The sequence below is a fragment of the Hylobates moloch genome, unplaced genomic scaffold (genome assembly GCF_009828535.3).
Source record: "Hylobates moloch isolate HMO894 unplaced genomic scaffold, HMol_V3 SCAFFOLD_10, whole genome shotgun sequence".
NCBI classification, from domain to species: Eukaryota; Metazoa; Chordata; class Mammalia; order Primates; family Hylobatidae; genus Hylobates; species Hylobates moloch.
The window spans coordinates 62,976,010-62,993,852 of NW_026652285.1; the positions used below are offsets into that span (position 1 = coordinate 62,976,010).

Here is a 17,843-nt window from a genome sequence, read left to right on the forward strand (position 1 = left end):
TGTTTTGTGTGCTATTCTCGTCTGCTTTTGATATCCAAATTATGATAGCCTCATAGAATAATGAACTTGAAATCTTTCCTCTCTCTGGAGAAAATCTGGAAGAAACAGAAGCCAACATTAAAATCATGTGTGCTGGATCTCTTTTAAAAAGCAGACCTTTCACATGACTCTCTTCTTTTTCATTTTTCTATCTTAAAAATCCTCTCCAGCTTTCTATAACTTCTTAATGCTAACGTTTTTAACCACCTTTAGGAAATAACTCATTTCATTTCAGTTTTCAAATACATTGGCAAACACTTCAATATCCTTCCCCAAATTTGTAAACATTATGTATCTGTAATATAATGTGTGCGTGTGTTGAAAGAGAGATTAGATTTACGGAAATCTAAGTTGCTCTTGATTAAAAGACATATAATTATTTTATGAATTACAAAGAAATAATAAAAGTTGCTGGCTGCCAGTTTACCTATAACAAATGCATTTTGATCATTTAGAATATTTACTTTAACATAGTTGATAGAGATATCTTACTTAGTCTTCTTTAGATGTGTAGAGTTCTGGTGCAATGGTATGGTTATACACACATAAAAGGGAAAATATGCTGGTTAAAATGTCCCTAACGCACCCTTACAGCAGGGGCCTCTGCTCTGAATTACTTCTGGAGCTGCCTTCTCCATTATCCCCCCGGCTCTTCTCTTGGCTCCATCCTTCCCCTCCTCTGGAACTTCTCTCCGCCACTGGGCTTTTCTCAGAAGAACATCTGGTGCTGGGGTCCAGAGCCCCACAGGCACTGTGCCCCAGGGCAGATGTGCCGAGTCCCAGGAGGAAAACTTCAAAGCTCCCTTTTTTATGTTTCCCTCCTATGAGGGTCTGGCTGCCAAAGTCACCAGCCCTATGCAAGCAAGCTGAAGACAGAACCTGTCACCTCAAGGGATTCTCACAGTGTCCTTTCAGGTTTGGTGTTTTCCCTGATAGGGAGGGAACCACAAGTCAGGCTCCTTTGGAGGCTTTTCACAAAGCCTCTCCTATGATAACCTTTGGTTTTATAGAGGCAACTTTGAATTGTAAAATGGTGGAGTTAAAATAACAAGCAACTTTAAAAGGCAATAAAATACCAAGATTATACCCTTAATGGAAGTGGCAGACCTAATTTTGAGGACTACTTTAAAGAAGGGTTATTTTGTTCTTAACAGATAACATGGAGACAGTGTAATACTTTCTTAATGTGCAATGACTTAAATTTATTGCTGGAGAAAAAGCACCATCTTAAACGTTGATCTGAAGCATCTTATCTCACATGCTGGAGGTCTTGGAGTTGTGTGTCTTCTGTTGTTCTGTGTAATTACTGACATGGCTTGAGGGGAAAGTGGGACTGCTCTAGTGGGGAGAACAGATGCAGAACCTGTTCTGGAGAACTTCACATACATTGAAGGTGCTGCTTTAAGAAAGTCCTGGCTGGGCGCGGTGGCTCACACCTGTAATCCCAGAATTTTGGGAGGCCAAGGAGGGTGGATCATTTGAGGTCAGAGTTTGAGACCAGCCTGGTCAACATGGTGAAACCCTGTCTCTACTAAAAATATAAAAAATCAGCCAGGTGTGGTGGTGGGCACCTGTAATCCCAGCTACTCAGGAGGCCAAGGCAGGAGAATTGCTTGAACCCAGGAGGCAGAGGTTGCAGTGAGCTGAGATAGTGCCATTGCACTCCAGCCTGGGTGAGAAGAGTGAAACCATCTCAAAAATTTAAAAAAAAAAAAGGACAGAAAGAAAAGAAAAGAAAGTCCTGTGCTGAATGCCAGGAAAAGGAACCAGCACTGAGAAGTGCTAGCATGAGCCATAGGAGGGAGTCAATACCTAATGTTTGACTGCCAGTGAGGCTAACAGCAGTACTGATTTTAGAGGATAATTTGGAGCATTAAATTAGGCTAATGTAAAATTGTCAGCTTGTCTGTTTCAATATTTTCACGCTCTTCTCATGTTTCGTTTTATCTTGGCTTATGCACTGATCACCCCCTCCCCACCCCATGATGGGGGTGGGGATACACTACTGTCAGTTTATAAATATGAAGGAAGGCCAAATACCATCTGTGTCAATCCTACCAAGCTGAAAGGTTGCAGGATGGGGTGGTTGTGCCTACAGAGGAGAGCCTTGGGCATCAAGAAATCATAGCCAATCACTTCTCCCCAGACTATGAAGTGCTTCGCCACGGGAGAGGCATTGGGTAACAGTCCAATACATGTTAGCTGCATTGCTGTGTTGTTGTTATTGTCATGAATGTTTGCTCATATATAATAGCTACATCCCTTTGATATCAGCTTATATTAAACCCACAATTACCCTAACAAGTTCTCATGTAATTTTGGGAAGAGTGTTAAACATCTGGTTCCAGGGACCTAAATAATATGATTATCTCCTCATCTTTATAAATGGAGACCAACAGTTTCTAAAGATTTTGTATCCCTCAAAGCAAATTCCTTCAGTTTTCTTAATGCAGATGAGTGAAGAAAACAATCTCTTAGGAGTTTAGAAACAGGGAGCTTATGTTTATTCATGTATTTATTTACTTATTTAGTTTTTTGAGACAAGGTCTCATTCTGTTGCCTTGATTGGAATGTAAGGACATAATCATGACTCACTGTAGCCTTGAGCTCCTGGGCTCAACAGATTCTCCCATCTCAGCCTCAGAGTAACTGGGATTACAAGTGCACACCACCATGCCCAGTTAATCTGTAAACATTTTTCTTTTTGTAGAGATGAGGTCTCACTATATCAATCAGGCTAGTTTCGAACTCCTGTCCTCAAGTGATCCTCCCACCTCAGCCTCCCAAAGTGCTGGGATGACAGACGTGAGCCATCTCACCCAGCCAATCTTCATTTTTCATTTAGCTTTAAAAAAAACAGCTCACGCTTGCTTGAATTTTGTTAACTTGATAAGTTGCCTCAAGCAGCAACAGAGTCTAAAATGTACAGACAAACCCAGCAATGAAAATCACTGATGAGGAAGATTGTAACAGCTTGAACCTGGCAAACGGTAAATACGACTGGGCCATTTTCATCCTTTTACACCTGTCTGGTGGTGGTGGTTAGTTTTCTAAAAGGGTATAGTACTCCAAAGTTTCTGCGGTCTGGTAAATTTTGGGTCTGTGGTTACATGACTGATTTTAATCACATCTCTACTCTGGGATACCCCAATACCTGAGGGTTAACTGTCTGGGTACCCAGTAATATCACTGAATCTTCAAATCCTGGACAGAAAACTCAGCTGAAGTGGTTAGTCACCGTGTCATGGCTGGACAGTTAATGGGTGCTTCATTCTAGCTGAGCTGAATTCAAGTCAAAGACCTAACCAAAAGGGGAGGGCACAGAAGTAAGGGCCTTTTTTTTTTTAATGAACTTCCCCTTTGACAGCCAAGGGCTCACAGATTTCAGGGTGGGGAATTTCTAGGACCCTGCCTGGTAGAGGGGGAAGACTTCTCAGCACTAGGACAGGGAGTGGGACACTCTTCCTTCATAACCACCTTGGGGAGTTCACAACTGCTTTTCCCCCAGAGAAGAGGCAGACTATAAATACAGAATGAAACCAGAATGTTTTCTCTAATAGGGAAAATTATTTTTTCTCCTCCTCCTTTTTCACTTGACTTGCTTTTGGGCTAAACAAGGTTCCTGTTCTTCCCCCACCAAGTTATTTCTGTACTGACACAGTGAATACTGGATCTTCCACCTTCCCAAGAGAAAGATGAAGGAAATTGGTGGTCTTTTAAAAAGGCAAATCAAAATGCATTCTTGCCAGGTTCTTTTATTTTTCCACATCATTTTCCTTAATATTAGAATATCTTCCCCAGCTACTCAGGTTCAGTTGAAAACAAAGCTGAAGTACAATAGTTTTGATCTCAGTGTTGGCGGAAGCCCTCCCTACTGCCAGCTCTCCTTTGGGGAAGGTGGGAGACAGAGAACATTGGTTTTCAGAGGCTGGGGTCCCTCTCAGCTCCCCTACTACAGGAGGTCCATGAAGACCCCATCCGCTATTCCCCTCCTTCTCTCCTCCTGAAGTCCTGAAACTCAAAGCCAATACATTTGCTTCTGTATTCAGCAAATGCCTAGGATTATCATTTACATTTAGCAAAATGCTAATGAGGACCTAATTATAATTCCACATTTAAAACCATCAGACCCCAAGAGACTGTATTATTCACTCACCCACCCCCCAGTTGTTTTTTAAGTGTGAGGAAGAAAGGCAGAAAGAGGTACTTCTCTGGTCTAAGTGGCTTAAGTAAAAGCCATCCTCAGGCCCAGACAAACAGAACTGCAAAGGCACTTAGGTTTCAGAATTTGAGCTGGAAGATGTAACCGCACAGGGGGCCAGGAGCAAGGTGACTGGAAATGCATCCCACCTGCCCAATGGTGCGGCTTGTGCACAAGTGTCGGGGGTGGGCAGCCAGCAGCTTCTTCTTCACACAGAGGCCCCCGCCTCCCAGCTGCCTGGCTCTGCCTGCCTGAGTGTCCAACAGCGCGTTGATACAACTCTTTTCATGGTGGCCTGAGCTCACTCTAACCCTCTTGAGCAGGGCATTTGGGAAAGCAGGTTTAAAAACTCAGCCACTTCTTCCTTCTGAATGGCTGCAGCAGCCCGATTTTCATCTGGCCTAGAACATTCTGCCAGGCTGTTCCACAACAGTGAAGCCAAAGGCCTCATGCTCCGAGATGAGCTGGCAGGGCAGTGAGAGGCAGCTTCTGCTGAGCCTGTTTGCACTCCGTCATCCACACGGTGCAGCATGCCTGACACCTGTGAAAGGAAAATAAGAGCTCAGGACCCCAGTTCACAGTGCCAAAAGGAAAAACATGAGCAGAAAGCTGAGGCATGCAAGAAGCTGCCTTTCCTTTTGTTCCTCAGCAGACAGCTACAGATCAAGGTGAAACATCTCCACAGGTAGCTGCTCTGTGTTCACCATATCTTATGTAAAGTGCTGACTTACTGAGCCCAAGATTAACATGTCATGGACTATTCCTCTGCCTGCTCCTTTTCTCTTGCCACGTGTGAATTCTGTTATGTGACCATACCCTCCCTCTTCCCCCTCCAGCCTGCTTGTCCCCTTTAAATACTCAAAAGCCCACAAAAGCATCTTTGGAAAAAGACGTAGACCAAACTGTTTCTATGATTCCGTGTTTGTTTCTTCCAGGCGTGTTCTTAACATTGGCAAAATACACTTTTAAACTGATTGGGAGCTATCTCAGATGCTTTTTTGGTTTACACACCCAACCTGCCAGATGCCACCTGGCTTGCTATATGGGGAAGAAGTAGTCTCTATTGCTGATGTCATAAGGCCTCCACAGGTCCCTGGCATCTGGTCGGCCGTGGCTGGGAGTGGTGCCCATTCCAAGGCTGCTGGGGACACTGAAGGGAGATGAGAGGAACAAGCACTGGGGTGGGTCTAGGTCTCTCTGGGACCAGCCACCCCAGAGAACACAACCAGTGCATGCTGATCTTATCTTCTTTCAGACCCTGCAACTTCCATGTCTTCTTTAACCCAGGAAGCTTGTTGCATTTGCAGAATCTCTGGGGAGAATATTATCATCATCTTTATTAGCAGTAGGTGTTTGCGTGGAGGTGGTCTCAGCTGGAGGACTCCTGGAGTCTGCCCAAAGGGTGCCCATGACCTCTGGGGTCTACTTACTTCACAAGCCTTGCCCCAGCTCCTCCTGGGCCTGAAGCTGTGTCTGATGCCTCATGCCTTTCCAGGTGATGTTGGAGATCCTTGGCCATCCATGTTATGAACATCTTTGCTATTTAGCCAGGTATCAAAGATCAAACCATAGTTTGTAGAAATATAAGTTCCAGGAGTGGGGGTCTTGCTAGGTGACGTTGAGCCAGCAGGGCTTTCTGGCCACAGCAATGACTGTGATGTTGACAGGTGGGTCGTACTGCAGGATTCCATAACCCTCCAATATTTGGGCTTTGCTGAACTTGCTCCCGACACTGTTGGTAACACACAGGGACACTGTATAGAAAGAGTAATCTCCCTCTGGCACTGCCAACTGGCAGAATTTCTGGGACTCCTGAGAATACTGGCATGGCTCCTGGAAGAGTTCTGCCTGACAGTTCTGAAACTTCCTCGCCAATAGCACAACTTTGACTCAGAACCTTGACTCCGAGGACTCTATTCACAACCAATGTCACTGAGGGGGTTCTTCCAGAAGCAGGAGAGCTGGGGCTCCTCAGGAAAAACATCCACCAGCAAAGCACAGACCTGCTGGGCAGCCAGCCCGGCAGCAAGAATAGTTTCCAGAGTCGCAGAGCTGCACCGATCTCAGAAGCAGCCTCCTTCCCACACCAGCCCATCTGCTGGGGCATGAGCCTGCACCCAGAGTCCTGTGCAACCAGTGGACAGTGGCATGATTTTCAGGTTCTCCCTCTGGACAGGTCAGGGGAATGCAGTATCCTGGTCAGCACATCACTCACTACCTTCAGAGTAGGACAGCCTCCTGTGCCAGCACTGCCCACAGTGTGGCCAGCATGCTTCCTCCTTGGCTAATGCCCAGTGGTCCCAAAGAGGTGGACGGACTGGTGGGAACCAGGAGGCAGAGGCAGGGTGACAGGTGGGCAGGTGGGCTCAGGACAGGGGGCAGCCCCCGTGCGGCTCCCTCTGGCCCCGCCCAGCCTGGCTTAGTAGGGGTCAGTGCAATTTCCCACTCCCATAACTTGGAGCAGTGACGAGTACTGACAATGCAAGAAAACATCTTGAAATTCACTTTCTAAAGTGACTTGGCTAGACCAATTTATTTTCCCATCAATAGTGAAAAAGAGGACCTGTTTCTTCCCAGTCTTGACCTATTAGTGAGATATGAAATTTTGAATTTTTGCCAGTCTAACAGGTATAATTTTAATTTGCATTCTTTCATAATGATATTCTAGTATTTTCTGAACAATCTAAGTTCTTCATTTAATGAAGTAGAACATTTTAAATATTTTTATGAGTTTGTAAAATTTGAGTCTTGTTTAAAGAGCTTTCTCATCCCCAAGCTGATACAGATAACTTCCATCATCATCTAATAGTTTATAATTTTGCCTGTTATAATTGCTTACAATACTTTTATACTTTTTTTACCTTGCTTTTTAGTTAATGTTCGAGGCTCCTTTCAATGTTCTCAACTCTTCAAACAAGCGTTCTTTCTGGAAAAGGTATTATTCCATTTTAAATTTTATCGGTTTTTCTGCCTGCAGTTGGGAATACCATGCTGAGTACTCTGCCTGGTAAAGTCAATGTATATTATACTCTTTGCACAGCTATAAGATCATTGCATAACAAAGACATACTTTGTCTTCTAATCTCGTAACAAAATGATCTACACTCCATTCTGCCTTGAAAGTGTGACTTTTGGAGTCCGCTTTTCTCCTCCTCTCTTGGCAAATGTAAGAAGATGCACTGAAATTAAATGAATAAAATGCCATAGTATGGCATTGCATGCAGCGCTGGAAGGCCGTCACTGCAATTTGTAGTGCACCAGAGTGCAAGGCAAGGAGAACGCACACCTGGTCTTGGCCACAGCTGCTCAGCCCTGTTGTTAGCATTGCCCTGGGTGAGCAGCCATGAACAGGACACAAGTGAATGAATAAGACTCCGTGTGCCAATAAAACTTTACTTATCGACACCAAATTTGAATTCCACATAATTCTCACGTGTCATAAAATGTTACTCTCATTTTGATTTTTTAAAAAAACCATTCGAAAATGCACAAATGGTTCTTCGCTGGAGAGGATACAAAAGCAGGCAATTGTGCTATAGTTTGCCAACCTCTGCTGCAGGATAGCTTTTCCTACAAGAGATTTGTGCAATTATGCCTGCATCAATTATAAAGTATATTATGCTTTTTATACTAAGTGCAACTTCATTAATTCATTGGATAAAAATGTGTTCAGTGTCTGGCAAATGACAAGGAATAGACCAGACATAGGGATATTGCAGGAGTGAGGCGCTCAGCATGGCTGCCTTCACGAGGCTTTCAGTCCATGCTCAGTGCTATTTGTGCATAAAGTTCCAGAAATAAATGATTTATCTTTGGACTTCCACTGAAATTAGTGGGTAAAATCAACAAATAGCCATTTCCAAAATGATAAGTTAAGTATTGAGATAGAGGTAAGTACCACACCTTATATAAGCACATGAAAAAAATTCTAACTTAGAATGAGATAATAGAACCGTGAACATTTATCCTAGAACTGAATATTGAGCTGCCTCTTGAAGTATAAGAAATATGTGTCAAATGATGGAGGAAGGAGCATAGTGGGAAGTAGCATTTGTAAAGAGAGATCAAACAGATAACAATATCAACCTAAATGTGGGATTGTAGCATCCATTTTCTTATGGGATTCCTCAGGATCAAGTGCAAGTTCAATCAGAACCCCAGTCTCTGGTTACATTTCTTTTCCAAGGAGATGGGGCAGCTCTGAGGATGGATGATTTTAGACCATACAGTAGGACAAATATCTAAGACTTATTAGGAAGAATAGAAATAAAATAATGTGTTTTGGGTGTGGGGTTGGAGGTTCTGATTATTATTATTATTATTTTTTTTTTTGAGACAGAGTCTCACTCTGTCGCCCAGTGCAATGGCACAACCTCGGCTCACTGCAACCTCTGCCTCCCGGGTTCAAGTGATTCTCCTGCCTCAGCCTCCTGAGTAGCTGGGATTACAGCGCCACCACACCCGGCTAATTTTTGTATTTTTGTAGAGACAGAGTTTTACCATGTTGGGCAGGCTGGTCTTGAACTCCTGATCTCAAGTGATCCACCCGCCTTGGCCTCCCAAAGTGCTGGGATTACAGGCATGAGCCACTGCGCCGGGCAGGTTCTGACTATCTTAAGCACTGTCCTGCCTCCTGCTGCTTTATAACCTCAACAAGCCACCTCATTGCTGACAGATGGTGACAGAGCAGTTTAGATTACAGAACAAGTGGTAACGAGGGCAGTTTGTAGCAAGTAGAGTTGTGTATAGCAAGTACAGTGAGTTGCATGTAGCTCATTTACAAAATAGCTCTCAGACTATTGATGAGAAAATGTACATCAATTTTGATACCTAAGTTTATTTTTGTTGCAGGAAAACAGTCACTAAATAATCAAATTATTTACAACTTTAAGTCACCGTATTATTTTAGTTAATCTGGAATGTCAAATGGTTTGCTGAGGGTAAATATTAGCGTTCCTACTGACTGTATGTTTGGAGTTTTTTCACTATAAAATTTGAGACATTCTTCCAAAGTGAATCGATGCATTTGTTATTATTTAGGATTAAAATGATGAAGGGCAATGATTTCTTGGTGTAATTACTCTGAGTAAATAATTGATAAAATAGCATATATCTTGAAGAATATTAAGGAAAATGCCCTCCAGACTCTATTTTCATAATGGCTAAAATATTGGTAAATGCAAGGACCTCCCAATAAGCGAGTTGTAAAGTTGAGACTCAAATGTTAAAACATTGCCCAATGCTTAAGAATACCACAAATATTTTGAAAGAGATATATTTGAAGAATGATCTCCAAATCTAGCAATTCTCGTAACTGTTTCACATGACTCTCTTTTCAGACTGAAGTTTATTAGACCCTCCTCTGGTCTAGTTATAAACGCCATAAGTTGATAGGAATACAGTGGACACAAATGAGTTGCAGGCATGGTGGGCTGGAAACGGCCGTCCCTTGCATACTGGAAGTACCTTGTGTGCATGCACTGTGCTTCTGAAGGGTCTTCCTGCCCCACAGTGGCCCACATTCTGGGCTTTCCTTTATTGAATGGGCAATGCACCCTGCCTTACGTGGGATTTGCACTGCCATTGGCTGTTCGTGGTGGAGATAGGTTTAACAACAGGGCTGGGTGATCTGACCCTAGTCTTTTTGTTCCCAATGTCTCAAACAGTTTTTGCATGTGCTGTGTTCACTAACTCCAATTGTATTTTGCCCAGATTTTTTTCCTCTTAGTCTTTTCAATCCATCTGTGTTTTATGAGCAAATGGTTTTGGTTTGTTTCTCCTTAACATTTGTCAAAGTGTGGGTTTGGTATCTGTGCAGTGTTTGATGTTTGAGAGCACCCTGGAACCCTTTGCTAACAATAAGAATTCACATGTTGATGAGGGTAAGCCAGGTCACTAAGGAAGTGTTTTTGCATTTTGCACTGATTTCAGCCAAGCTTCCTCTTGCCTTGCTGCTTTGCACACACAGCAAGCACAGTATTGCTCAACGGCCCAGCAGGGCCCAGCCATGCATTTTGTGATGGGCTCCTGTGCTTCATCTCTCTTTACCCCATAAGTCATTCTAGCCCATATGGTACTGGGGTGGCAGCCTGGCCCAGCGGGGGTGTGCCTCCTCATCCTGTCCCTAGAGTCCTCAGTCAGGGTAGGAGGGGTGGTCTTTTGAGAGCAAAGCCTTTCACTCCCTGTCCTGGGTAAAGAAAGGTAATTAATTTTCAACTAAATTAATTAGGCTGATTTTCTTATTGTGGTATGCTATAATTAGAGGGCTGTCTCTTGTCTTAGAAAAGAAAGGAGGCCAAAACTAATCATTCAGATTTAGAATCATGTTCTTTGAACCCAAAGGATTCAACATTGCTTATGTAAGAGTCAGTTCTAGGAGGTTGTCAGACAGCAATAAACTGACTTACTTGATTAACATGCTCACACACACACACCACAAATTTCCTTGTTAGGAAAGGAAAGACTGGCTGGGCAAGATGGCTCACACCTGTAATCCCAGCATTTTGGTAGGTGGAGGCAGGTAGACCACATGAAGCCAGGAGATCAAGACCAGCCTGGGCAACATGATGAAACCCTGTTTCTACTAAAAATGCAAAAATTAGTGGGACATGGTGGGACAAGCCTGCAATCCTAGCTACTCAAGAGGCTGAGGCACGAGAATTGTTTGAACTCAGGAGGCAGAGGTTGCAATGAGGCAAGACTGAGCCATAGCCCTCCATCCTGGGCAACAGAGCAAGACTGCATCTCAAAAAAAAAGAAAGAGAAAGAAAAGGAAAGAAAGAGAAAGAGAGAAAGAAAGAAGGAAGGAAGGAAGGAAGCAAGGAAAGAAAGAAAGAGAAAAAGAAAGAAAGAAAGAAGAGAAGGAAGGAAGGAAGGAAAAGGGAGAGAGAAAGAAAGAGAGAGAGAGAGGCAGAGAGGGAGGGAGGGAAAGAAGGAGGGAGGGATGGAAGGAGGAAGGAAGGAAGGAGAGAGAAAAGGAGGGAAGGAAGGAAGGAAAAAGAAAGAAAAGGAAGGAAGGAAGGAGGGAAGGAAGGAAGGAAGGAAGGAAGGAAGGAAGGGCTGTAGTCATAATATGGAAAAATTTTATAAATGTTCTGCCAACTTTCATCTTGGGCTTACTGAGAAATTCTAAAGAAAGTGCTTACATTAACTCATCTCTATTTTTGTGTGTAGTGTGCAGTGTGCGTGAACCACTTTAGACAGAATGGGCTAGATAGAGTCTGTGATACCCATTAAATTCTGCTTATAACTCCACTGAGTCCCATCACGGGTTCCTAAAATTATACCTGAGATACCAGGAGAAAGGCCCCAGAAATTACCATTATTCAACCCTGCTGGCTAATAGGTGAGAAAATGACACCTAGAAAAGTTGAGGTCTTTATCCAGAGACACAGTTTGCAGTAAAGCTCAAACTAGAGCCAGGTCTCCTGTGTTCCTGTATCCTTTCCATTATAGATATGATGTCAATGACTGTCTACACTCAGTAATCTTTTGGGGAGGAAGAGGAAAGACAGTATCTTGATAAATCCTAGAATCACCAATGAAACTTTAATTTTATTTATTTATTTATTTTGAGACGGAGTCTCACTCTGTTGCCTAGGCTGGAGTGCAGTGGCGAGATCTCAGCTCCCTGCAACCTTTGCCTCCTGGGTTCAAGCGATTCTCGTGCCTCAGCCTCCCAAGTAGCTAAGACTACAGGCATTTGCCACCACGCCCGGCTTATTTTTTGTCTTTTTAGTAGACACGGGGTTTCACCGTGTTAACCAGGATGATCTCGATCTCCTGACCTCGTGATCTGCCCGCCTTTGCCTCCCGGAGTGCTGGGATTACAGGCGTGAGCCACCACGCTCAGCTTACCAATGAATGTTTTTCCAGGTCATCCGAGCTGTCTCTTCCCTCCCCCAACCCTGACTGCCCTCCTCTGCCCCTGTAGTCTTCCACAAGGTTATTTCTATATGAAATTCATGTAGATGAAACTGATGGTCAAACCTGAAGCAATGCTTATGTCAAGACGGCAGCAGTCCTCTCCCGCAGTTTGGTTTTTATCTTGATAAGTGAGGGCGTCTCTCTACTAGCCGGCAGGGTGCATCTGCTCCTTGCTGTGGATGGATTGCTTTGCCCGAGATGTGGAGATGAAATCAGAAGGAAAAAAACATGAAGACACCAAGACTAAACTGAAAACCCCAACAGCAGTTTCAGGAGTCCACAACCATCCCGTTTTGATCTGTAATCAGCTCAAGTTGACAGGTGCCTCCAGTTGGACCTGATTCTTTTCCAGCCAAGAAAATGTCTACAGATTGCATTTGTGCTGTTGGAACTCACTGCTGTGGAGGGGACCGTGGTCCAGCCCTGATTCAGCTTTGTGGTGGAAAGAAACCTGTCCCTCCACCTTCATTTTCTCTCACCCATCACCAGAGGCACAGTTGTCAGCCTTTGCCACAGAGCCACACAAAAGGGGTCAGGCCGGCCTGGTCTCACAGAGGAGCATCTGGCACCAGCCTTTGGGCTTTCTCATGGGGAAGTCTGGCCTCATGCAGGCAATTACTTTTTATTACTTGTCAAAACCTCCATAAGGCCAGTGGTTCCTTCTCTTTTTATGTAGCTTTTTTGTTTTGAAATAATTTCAAATTTACAAAAGGGTTACAAGATAGTGCTGAGAATTTCTGGTCCTTCCCAAGCTCCCTCTAATGTCAACATCTCACAAAACCACGGTGCACTTATCATTGGTACAACACAATTCACTAAACTACAGACTATTCAGATTTCACCAGATTTTCGCTCTGGCCTTTTCCTCTTCCTGGGTCCCATCCAGAATATTATACCACATGTAGTCATCATGTCTCTTCAGTCACTTGGAATTGGTGACAGTTCCTCAGGGTTTTTTATGACCTTGATACTTTTGAATAATACTCATCAAGTATTTTGTAGACTTTCCCTCATATTGGGGTTGTCTGTTGTTTTCTCGTGGTGCCACAGAAGTCGTGAATCTTGAGGGAGAATTCCATAGGGGGGTTGTGTCTATCTGCCTCATCTCATCATAGATGAAGGGGGGAATGATATCAACCACCTGTGATGTTAATATCATGTTCACCCCTTCACTTGTTTGCTGTTCAACCTCATCACTTGGTTAAGGTGGTGTCAGCCACTTAAAAATCACTATTCTCCACTGAAAAGTCACTATTTTTCCCTTACCATGCTTTGTTCCTTAGGGGAGGGCAACTAAGTTTCAGTTCCAGAAAAGAAGAATGCTAAAGTATTTGTGGAGATATTTTTAAACTACCACAATAATTAGGAAATATTTGGGGGTAAATACTATGAGACTCTGGAAATATCAAGCATTCATCAGTGGGTCTTCCCTGCTGCAATTATTGCTGTGGGATTCTCATGGTGATTTCCATTTCTCTCAATCCTCTTGCATTTATTAATTGGAATTATTCAATAGGAAAAATGTGTTTCTTCTCTCCCATCTTATTTATGTAGTCATTTATCTATATCAACATGAACTCACGGCTATTTATTTTATTCTTTGGGTTACAGTCAAATACAATAATCATTTCTTTTTCTTGCTAAAATTGTTGCAGCTATGACCATTGGTAGCTCCTTCAGGTTTGTTCCTTTTGAAATACTCCTATGACCACCTCCAACCTCCAACTGTTTTAAATCACTTGCTCGCTTTCTGGTACAATAAGATGCTCCAAGCTCACCTTCTATTTTCCCTTCCCTAGCCCTAGCATCAGACATTGTCTGTGGAGTCCTGGTTCTTTTTATTGGAGAATGATTTTAGACACCAAATTCTAGGTGCTTGTGTGTGCTTATTGCTACTAGGATGTCACAGTTTCTAAGTCCTCTCAGCAGGCAGAAATAGAAAAAAAAAAGTGTATGTATATTAACCCATGTGTAAACATACATATGTATTTATTTCTGTATATTCATTTGTAGACATATTAAAATAAACAGAATTCATATTAATATCTCCAACTGCAAACCAGAAGAATAGAGTTTATCCTAGCATTGTTCCCCCTCTTGCTTACTTGTAACTTCTTTCTCTGTGGGTAAGAATCCTGGGTCTCATGATCTATAATTTATTTACTCACCTGTTTAATTCTAGTACACAGGTAAAGTCGTTTCAGAATTGCTAATCTCTACTCCTGTGAGAAACAAATGTATTCACTAGAGTACAGTCCTTATGTAATTAAAACCTCTTGTCTTTAGCCTTACAGTATCCAGTCAAAATTTTCCCCTTAAAAATAATAACCTCCAAATAACTGCCTCATTCTACCACCTTATCTTCCCATTCCTAATTCCCTTTAACTTGCTCAATGTTTTTCATTAAAGTTACCACCTTTTAGTGTACTGTGTAAATTTGCATAGATATTAAACTCTGTCTGTCTCCCTGATGAGGATTCAGGCAAGGGTCTTTGTGGGAACATCATGGTCCTCAACACACATTCATTAAATCAAGTGACCATAGGTAGCTGAGGGTGAATATCCATGTAAATTCAGAAGTGGACCCCCAAAGAAGACCTTAACACTTCCACAAGTAATCTGGGGATCTGGTCAGAATTCCTCTGTTTTACCTATTTGCAGCATATCAGCTTCTTCAAGGCAGGCCTCCTGAACTCCACTGCAGCCCCAAGGAAACCCGCTGACCTCTCATAGCTGTGAAATCACCTGAGGCACGAGCTCCCCATCTGGGCTGTACATTGGAGCCTGGTACCTGGGATCTGTTTCCAGGAATCAAATTAATCTGGGGTAGGGACTAAACATTAGGTTTTCAAAAATTGTGGTAAAATACACAAAACATAAAATTTGCCATTTTAACTATTTTTAGGTGTACAGTTCAGTGACATTAAGTGCATTCACATTGTTGTGAAACTGTCACCACAATCCGCGTCTGGAACAATTTTTATCTTGCAAAACTAAACTCTATACCCATTGGAAACTCTATAACCATTGAATAACAAATCCTGGTCCTCCTCTCCCCCTAGACTCTGGCAACCTCCATTATACTTTCTGTCTCTATAAATTTGATTACTCTAGGTATCTCATATGAGTAAAATCATATAATATTCGTCTCTTTGTGACTGGTTTATTTCATTTAACATAATGTCCTCAAGGATCATCCATGTTGTAGGATGTGTCAGAATTTCCTTCCTTTTTAAGGTTGAATAACATTTCATCGTATGAACAGACCACATTTTGTTTAACCATTCATTGATCTATGGACACCTGAGTTGCATTCACCTTTTATTCATTGTAAATAATGCTGCTATGAACATGGGTGTACAAATATTTGTTCAAGTCCCTGCTTTCAATTGTTAAGGGCAGGCCAGGCGCAGTGGCTCATGCCTGTAATCTCAGCACTTTGGGAGGCCGAGGCCGGCAGATCACCTAAGGTCAGGAGTTTGAGACCAGCCTGGCCAATGGTGGTGCAACCCCGTCTCTACTAAAAATACAAAAGTTAGCCAGCCGTGATGGTGGTTGCCTGTAATCTCAGATACTCAGGAGGCTGAGGCAGGAGAATCACTAGAACCTGGGAGGCAGAGGTCGCAGTGAGCTGAGATCCCGCCATTGTGCTCCAGCCTGGGCGACATGTGCAAAACTGCATCTCTGAAAAAAAAAAACTATTTAGGGCAATACCCAGAGGTAAGATTACCTAAACATTGGGAATTTTAGGTGGCTTTCTATGTGGTTCTGACGTACCACCAAGGTTGTAAGCCGATGTCCTAATGTTTTCATCACACTGCTAATGAGGGAGGTTGCTGGAATTACAAGGATTAACACCACTCCATTCATATTATTGAATGGATGGATTCATAAAGTATTCTTGGGCGCCATGCAAAAAAATTCAGATTCATTTTTTAAGGAAAAAAGTGGAGTTGGATGTTAAAACTGAAGGGATTTTGACGATGGGGTTTCAGAAAGTAGTTGTAATACCAGTGTGTCACCTGCAGCCCCGAAAGCAAAGTCTGGTTTTAGCTTAACTCCCATCTCAAAGTCTAAGTCAATTGCCAGTTTAGCTAACATACACTCTGATGGGATGAGAAAAGGAAAATGCAAGTTCTAAGATGTGACTTTAACTTATTCAGATCATTTTTAAAATGCTTAATGTAAGTCCATCACAGTTTAGTAAGTTTCTCCCCAAAATATTTCTCAGAATGCCTTTGCAATGAAAATATATTGAGTAAGATCTTTTGTCTTCAGATAAATATCAATTTATTTCTTTTGAACTCCAACTGCCAAAAGAAAAAAAAAGAATAGAAAGGAAATAAAAATGAATAAAAGGAAAACAAGATATGTATTTCCCCCTCTGTCTAGACATCCTGCTTCCCCCAGGCTTCTGGTAGAAACCACAAAGGGAGAAACCTCAAACCCCTGAAAAGCATCACCCTGGAGTGGGGAGGAACATCTTAGCAGGTCTCCTGCCATCATCTTCAAGGTGCTAGGTTTCCGCAGCAGTCGTAAAACACAGCTTGCCCTGAGCTGTGAGCAAGGTGCTACAGAAGCAGCTGCTTAGCTGCTCACCTGGATGCTGTCCTGCCCAGCAGCCCAGCCTAGGGGAGCTGGCCAAGGTCAGGTGTCAGCTGCATTCTCTGGAAAGCAGGCTTCCCTTCCAGCATCTCAGGCCAGAGAGATGGTCATAGTTCTTAGGAATAAGGCCTGGGGAGTTGTACCATGGACCAGCAGCAGAGGAGGAGGGAGGAAGCTTCTGCCCAAATGACCACGGTCTGTTTCATGGCTCCAAGCCCAGCTGACTCCACTGTACCAACAGGAGAGGGACGACTTCCCTGGAAGTGAAGGGAAGGGAGTGGCAGAGCGGCAGCTCCAGCATTATGTCCACGCTGGATGGCTGCCGGCCCACCAAGAGGAGAGTGGGACATGTATTAAATCCTTGTGGCTCCTGCTCCCAGGAGTCAAGGTCATTGTTCAGTGGAATGAAGGCCAGTGTGCTGTGACAGCTGAGCCTGCATCCCCAGCTGTGCAGGGCTGGGGTGGGGGGAGGGGCTGAAGCCACCACCCAGGGGCAGTCACTATTTCTGAGGGTGTTGGCAACACACGGTCTTTAGTTAATTAGATGGACTCATGCCCCTGCAGCCCAGTGACCCTTCATCTCAGGCTGTCAGCCATCCATCCATTCCATTTTTTGTCTGTTCAGGCCACTCATATTTGCTTTTTCTTCAAACACTAAGACAAGTGATGCAGCACTAGTTGGAATTCCCCATGCAGCCCTAGCTAAGAATTCCCTGGCCTCCTTCACGTACACTCACACCTCTCACATGTCTCTCTCTCTCTCTCTCTCACACACACACACACACACACACACACACACACACACTCTCTCTCTCTCATACAACATTACCTCCTGATGTCCTCTGAGTTTTGGACTCTTTTCTAACTACCTGCATGGTAGGATGCTATGGCAAGAAGGTAAGTAAGGTGGGTACCCCATTCCCTCTTCTTTATCCATAAGCTGCCCACTAGCACTCCCAGTTCCTCGCTCTGGGGCCCCCTGTGGTCCCACCGGCCCTTCAGGGGATGGCTGGGTACATGTGGTGTGCCGGCCCATGACTTCCCTCCTACAGAGCCGAGAAACAGCCACTCT

The 17,843-nt window shown here is 43.5% G+C and overlaps 1 pseudogene; it reads right to left on the reverse strand.

Moving 5' to 3' along the window:
* Positions 1-5,278: 5,278 nt before the first annotated feature.
* LOC116475424 (interleukin-6 receptor subunit alpha-like) lies at positions 5,279-9,824 on the reverse strand (annotated as a pseudogene).
* Between the last annotated feature and the right edge of the window lie 8,019 nt (positions 9,825-17,843).